The following is an 8,065-nucleotide window of genomic DNA, read 5'->3' as shown; positions in this document are numbered from 1 at the left end:
ATAAATGAGCAAATGTGTAAATATGTGTACTCGTACAGTGTATTGTAAAAAAGGAAATGGAAAAAGTCAACACTGTAGTGTTTATTTATGACAAGGTACTTCATCATAATCAGCGCATGACACTTGCAACATCATAGGCACACCATGCAACGGATTGCTATGCTGTGCCATAAGTTAACTCCTTAGTTGGTCCCACATGCAGTATTATGCATTCAAGATATTTGCTATTAAGAAGTGAGGAGAAAACGTGGCAAAACCAGCTTGTATGAGCATTATCATGTACGGCTATGGAAGTATGGTATGGTTGCTTGTTTTTAGGTTGGTTATGTCAGGTTGTCAGTGTTGAAAAGCTTATTTTTAATACAAATTCACGGATGTGCTTATGGTTACTTTTGGATAAAAACTCCTTAGTGCTTTGCAATGCACAAAACAATAGCCAAGTAATATATGAACTCCATTTATATAAGTTATATGTACGCTGAAAACTGACTACAGGAAACGCAGTATATCAACAGATATTTGATATGTCACAGCAATATATGAAACCAAAAACACTGAAAATTAATTGACTTAACTAATGAATATTTGAACTACTATGATATTCCTAATTATAGCAAGTTTAAGTTTTCGGTTGATTTGCGAATACACAATTATATTAAAGATACATATCTGTAATGAATATTCTTTATAAGAGTTGCTAGTGTTGGTTAAGTATGATTGCTAACATGAACCTTAATTGCATACTGTTTCTGTATGCAATGTTTCATCTGGATGAGTGGTAACATCTCTGCTTTCGTATATAATACTTTTGTTATTATTTTAAAAGTATGTTTCTCGAAGAAAACAGGATAAACGATTATTTAGGTTACCCTGAACTTTTTCTTGAGATACTAATATAAATAAAATTTTTTTTATTTTAACATTTACCCGACGTTTCGTTGGTTTTTATCAACATATTTAGGGATATCTTAAACTGTTATTTAAAATACTTATTTATATTTAAAATTTAAAATTAAAACAATGTGTTCAAAGAATAATACCGTAGTAGCCTAAATCAATAATAACTATACAATTTGACAAAGTATTGAAAAATATCACTAATTAATGAGATCAACTTTTTATGGGCTGTGTGATGAGAGTATTAGAGTTTTAAAATTTAGTCATCTTCCGTGCTTAATAGTTTTTAAATTTTTTAAATAACAAATAAATAATTTTTAAAACTGTGATTATTGCTAATTTACTATTAACGTTATTAAACTCATATTCCATTTCGGAAACACCATCATTCTTAAAAGGTTTCAAATTCGATCTATTGCCTCCATTATTCACAATTCGTTCAACAATTTCTCATCTTCAGTAATTTACTTTCTCAGTGAAAACAGTTGGCGACTCCGCATCTATTGAAACATATGATATTGAAACGCAATGATCTTAATTATTATATGCATTTCTACTTTTACAAAATTTATAACATCATGTAATAGGTATATGATAAAATATGTCTTGTTATAGAACAATATTGAAGGTCTTAGTAAATTGCAAAAAAATCTATCTCATGAGGACTAGTTGATTTACTTGACAAAAATAAAACTTAAATTGGGCACGTCTATACCAATTAAATGTTTTATTAAAATTTCTTAATTATCTGTAGAACTAAAATTATACATAGAAAAATGCCTAAAAATAATACGAATCGAGTTTGCCTTTATATGTGTTTAGTGAAACTCAGAAAGCTAAGTTGAAAGTCAAAATTGCTCTATAATTAAATGTCCATACTTCTACTGTTAAAAGCAAATGTAGTTTACTAACTATTCGAACCAATTATGCTAAGTCGACCTTTAATGTGCGCAGTAGTTCAGACAATTCGGACATACGACGATAGATTCTTATTTTTACCATATATAACGCATAATGACATTAATGTACGTACAACTGTAATGAATTTAATTATTTTATTTCTGAACTTATTTGTCTAACCTCGTATTAATAATCACATACATGGCTACAATTCAACTTCATCAAAAGATTACACATGTTTCTGAATTTTTAATAATTTATGAAAATTAATTAAAAACGAGCCTCTTTCCTTCATCAAGATAAAGCTGGCGTACTCTTACGTTGCATGTATCCACGTACATGAATACGTAGTTAGATTCGTATAAATGAGCATATATGTACGTATGTGTTACGTATGTATTATAAATTAATACAAAGGAAATAAAAGAAGCGATTTTTCATATTAATCCCCATTCGGCTCATACCTACTCAACTCATCAAAAGAGTCAGTTTTTTCTGGTACGACTTGGTTAAACTTTTGCTTATGATACGACAACGTACTCGTACATACATATCTACATATATACTTTTCATTTAACATATTACGCAAGCCCGTTGTGTAGTTGTTGTTGATTCTTGTTAGCATACCGAATATACACACTGGATTTTTTCTTTCATTTGATCTGGCCTGGTCGGGCCGGGCTACTTCAGCGAAACCGAAATTGGCTTAGAGCAGAAACTAGAAAGAAGTTTCTGAAACATGTTTTGTTCCTGAAGCCAAAGCGGTATTTTAGCTGGCACGCTTGTGCCTCACAAACGCAAACATGCCGCAAACGTGCATTTCGAGACTATGTGGATGTGTTTATTCCGTCCGCAAGGTTTGTAATGAGTTTTATTCAAAGCATAAAATACAAAGTAAATCATAACAATAAAATTCTATGAAATATTTTATTGACATCATTTTGGTAAGTCAACTGCAAGGTTGTAGTGTAGGAATTTCAGTTCATATGTATACATTATGATTGTATAAAAAATTTTTAATACATATGCACACATATACCTATATAAATATATATACATACCAAAAATGTGAAAATGTTCATAAAAGAAATATTAGTTTCCTAGTTATATCACAGAAATATTATCCACTATTATATATTATTGTTTTCATCCTCATATATGAAAGTGTTTTTATTGGAATTCGATAAATCAGTGACAAAATTATGTCTTAAGTTTAATTTCGTATCAAGTACTGTTGCTGTCTTAACCACTGCAGTTGCAATTGAAATGATAGCTTGCACTACAATGCATTCGTCAATGTTGCATATCTATGTAACACCTAATCCACTGAAACTGGATGTAATGAATTACTGTATTGCTTTATTAAACTTCAAATGCCTTGTCATGGAATTAGTGTTTCTGAGCAGATACGTACATCTGCGTCAGACTTTAGACTCTCAATCAATCGCTTCTAGTTTAAAGTATTAATCGATTAATTGGCAGCCATCAATTATTGTTAGAATAAAGATGTGCTTTTCTGCTTATTATTACAAATATATTTTTAGATTTGTTCTTGGTTTCTACAATCGATCTTCAGGTATATCTTTTATTAGAAAAGAAAATATTCGTTTTTTAGACAACAGAAAGCACATATCTTTTGTCATTACATATTTAGTCAAGTAGAACTAGCATTTTCGAATCATTGATTGTAAATTATCTTGAATCACAACAATATAGAAATACATTTTATTGTAAAAAAATTGAAAAAAGCAGTTGCTCTTTAATTAAATCTGTTGAATATTTGTATATTAGTAGTTTGACTACCCAACTTTCGAGTTCATTCAAACCACACTCTGTGAAATCAAGCAATGTTAGGATTATTAGGAACTGGTTTAGGGTGAATGAAGTTTGTCGACATATTTTCTTCTTAAGGAGCGAATGGATACATTTGCATATACATAATAAAAATAATATATAAGAAATGTTTTAACATAAAAATTATATGTTAAGTTCGACATTTATAATAGATCGTTTAATACATACTTACACTACATATATCATTATCATAGATGTTTTAATATAGAAATAAAATTATTTTATATTTAAAACAAAAATCGAAATTATGTTTAAAATAATAAATAAAACAAATAATAACAAAAACAATAAATAATAATAAATAAAATAATAATCGTGACAATCCCACTTTTTGGTAATTACAAGTGAGTTCTTGACTCTTCAAAAGTAGACTTTTAAAGAAGTTGATCTTAATATAAATTTTACTAGCACCTAACTAGTCCTAATGGCTTTCTTAGCTAATTGAGGAGAATTCGTTACTCCTTCCACCACAACTACTAGGATATACGTGAATAACCACATAAAAGATGAAAAGTTTATAATATTTGAGGCAAATAGGCATTGGAAACTATTAGGAAGAACAAAAAAGTTCAGCTGGAACGGGATTCGCAACAGTGTAGAATTCTTGAAGGACTGTTACTTCAAGAATATCTTTACTACTTACTTTTACTCTCATCTCAATGTGAACTTAATACAAATTGCGTGTGTTGTGTGTAATTGATGGAAATCAGAAGATGCGACATTTTTCTAAGAACAATTTATTTAGATTCAAGTCTCATTAAATCAAGGCTCGGATTCAACTGATTTTCTTAAAATAAATTCTACACTGTTACAAAAGAAAAACAGTAACAAATTCATGTGAATCATTTTTGCATATTACATTTCGCCACATTTGACTAAATATGTACCTGAAAATATCTGTAAGATATCGCATGTGATATTACATATTTCTTTGACATTTACACTGCTGAGGGCTAATAAAATTTATTTAGCTCGAGTGTTCACAGCACTTTTAATGTGGCAAATTGAATAAAATTGTGTATATCAATTTTTGAGATATAAAGTGGAGACATAAAAGTATTTGATGATATGCCAACAATACTTACTCTTATTTGGGACAAGAAAAGTAGACATATCACACGAGAAAATGAAATGAATTACCTGTCTGTGCTCGTCATTTAATGAAGTGCCAATTTGTTGACATTAGAAAATATTCTTTGATATTTCTAGGTATTAAATCTAAATATAAAACATATAAATTTTGGTGAACTGTAAGAGATAACAATTGTTTAAGCAGTCCGAATACTCGGACGAAATAATAATTTAAGAAAATTTAATTGTTCCACAAAAATCCACAAAAAGTTTGGGTGTTCAAATTTCCTAGTGGCACTGAAAGTAGATTTGCATCAGCGTTTGCGGCATTTATTAAGGTAATTGATGCAATTTTCCTTGATCTCAGACATGAACGACATTCAGGCTTATATAAAGTAAATAATGATGGACTTAAAGACTATTTCCCTATGAAACAGTAAAAATTCGGGTTTTTTGTTTACTTGTGTGTATTGAAAAAATGTATGTAGTTCTTCTTCCATTTGTATGGGACGACAACCGTGATGTCGCCTGGCATCAACTGAAACTTTTGCTCACTTTCATGATAGACATTCATCACTGTCGCATAACAAATGAGCAACAACATCAGCAACAAAAAAATAAAAACGAAAAAAAATCAGTGGTAGGACTAAAATCGTAGCAACAACAATGTAGGCAGCATTGACAATGGCGTGGTTCTGGTAAAAAAAGATGGTTTTAAAGTTGCTTGGTTTGTCCTAAAAATTGTCGCATACTTTGGTTAAATATTGACTCGAATTGAAATTTGATATACTGATTTTATATATTCAGAATCTGCCGAATTTTGCTTAAAGGTTTTTTATTTACGTATACTCTTTTCGTTATTTGAGGTTCAAGTGCGTATCTGAAAAACTGCACTGACTTCATTTCACTTGATTGACACATGAGAAGTCAGAGTAATAAAAAATATTTTAACTCGGTTTTTCGAAGGGAAACAAAAGGAGATAAAATGCAAAATCCTTTAGTTTATACGCGCCAGTTAAAATATCAGATTGAGTTTGGTTATGTAAAGGAAGTGAATGAATTGAATTGACTTGAAGTATTATTGGCATAACAGGATAAAAAATTTTTTGTTTATATCTGTAAGGAAATGGGATATGCTAAAGTATCCCAACGGGAGTAGGCGGTATTATCTCAACAAAATTAATTTTGAATATTTTAAACAATTTAAAGCAGTTTTTTTGTATAACTTTTGGATGCTTTTCTCTTTTAGTGAGAAGTACATATGTAATTAATAACAAACATATATAATTCGTTATACGCCATTGAATAAAGTCTACATTATATATATACATATATATGTGTATATAATAAAGAAGAACTGTAGTTACTGCTTGCCTTTTTGCGTGTAATTCTGATATGTGAAAAACAAGTAGCGAATGTGTTCTGATTGTTCTCGTAGATAAGAAGCAGTTTTTATGCAAAATATAATCAACTTGATATCTTATAAATTCTTTTTTTTATAATTTTCCTTAAATTTTAGGTAATTCAAAAAAAAGTTATGAAAAAGTTATATCTTGAATAAATAAAATAAAACTTAATTTAGCAGTGTGACTATATGTATGTAAAAATAAGTGTAATAGATAAATATCTCTTACAAAGAGTACGAATGTTAACATATATAGTACTGACTAAATAACAAGATTTTTTATTTTGTTTAAGGATAAAGGTTCAAAATAGACCGAAATTTCAAAGGTCTATTGATAGATTTAAATTTATAGCTATTTATAACTTGATTATCGTTTTATATGAAATGAAAATACCATTCCTTAATGGTTTTATTCTTTCTGAAAATGAAATATACAGGTGATCAAAGACCAACTGAAGCTTGCCCAAAATTAAAAAGTTGTCCACTGGTAGATTATAGCTGACGGCAGTACTGTTGCATTTGGAGTAACTGCGCGGGAAATTCAAAAAGTCACTGACTTATCAAACCGCCCTCGTACAATACAAATTGTAAGTAAAGTATTGCTATGTATTTTACTTCTTTCTTGTTCTGAAAATGCAGTTCAAGACGGTCACATTTCATCTGGTTTGCTTTAACAGTTCGTATCGAATTGTATCGCTACAATAGAGCTAATTTTTGCATTCTCCATGCAAAAACCATTAATAAAGTTGAGTCGTTCCTTCACTTTTGTATTATTTAGTTTAGTTTTTTACTCGTTTACCGTTCAGTAACCTTAACACATTCCCCAACCACAAGAAACTTAGTCAAAGTGCTGTGTATATAGACAATTATTTGGTTCTACCATATATTGTTTCTATTTCTGCTGCTGTCCCCATAACACTCATTGTAATGTCGGATAATTTTGTAATATTTTACTGTTACTTCATGAAAGTAACAAAACAAAACCACTGAAAAAGTGTGGAATGAAACAATAATCAGTCCCTGGATTGTCTGCACGTGCTTTCAGTCTCTGCCACTACATTACCATGGTTCGAATACCATAAAAAACACATGGCAACAGCGAAGTGCATCTACGGACGCATATGACAGCAGCTTCAGCCAGCCATATCCAAGCCAACTGGGTATGAGCGACTTAACAAACTTGGAATGTGAAATGTGATGTACTACTTATAATAGTGAAGTAGTGGGGAGGAACAAGTAAAGTAAGAAATAAAAGATATTGAAGACAAAAAATTCGCCAAAAAATATGGAACACAGACAGAGGCACTAACAAAATGTATCTAATAAAATGCACTCGCTTGCGGTACGTTCACATACGGCAGTGAAATGGCGGGATACGTTGAGTCTGCGATGGCGAGCAAATATTCATTTATGAATTGAATTCATTGTTCCTAATTTGTAATAAGCAGTTACTTTGAGACACACTTCACTAAATTCAGCTCCAAGCCGAATCATTAATAAACCTTTCCAGAAGTGGCTCGTATTAACAATGCAAATAACTCTGAGCTCAGTAATTACATTCTCAAGCATATTCTGCATCACTTATCAGTAGATTTTGTGAAACTATTAATAAATTTTTAATTAAAAACAAACTTGCTATCATTCGCAATTATATATTCTCCACAGAAATTCCATTATGGACGAGAATGCGTAATCAATCAATCTTCTGCATAAATTTCCGTGTCGTCAATTATATGCTGCCCTTGAAGCATTCAACTTCTCTGTGATTTTCTAATAAACTTTGTATTGCAGTGACTATCCAACTGATTGTCGATTTGTCTGATTGTCTGACTGCCCTTTCGGAAGCTATAAACGCATTTGTGTACACTCATAAATAATTGGCATTAGAAGTGACAGCTCCACTTGTGCGTAATGCGGAAGTTCCTATTTTCTTATATT

The sequence above is a fragment of the Teleopsis dalmanni genome, chromosome 2 (genome assembly GCF_002237135.1).
Source record: "Teleopsis dalmanni isolate 2A chromosome 2, ASM223713v2, whole genome shotgun sequence".
Classification (NCBI taxonomy): Eukaryota; Metazoa; Arthropoda; class Insecta; order Diptera; family Diopsidae; genus Teleopsis; species Teleopsis dalmanni.
This window is presented reverse-complemented; position numbering follows the sequence as displayed.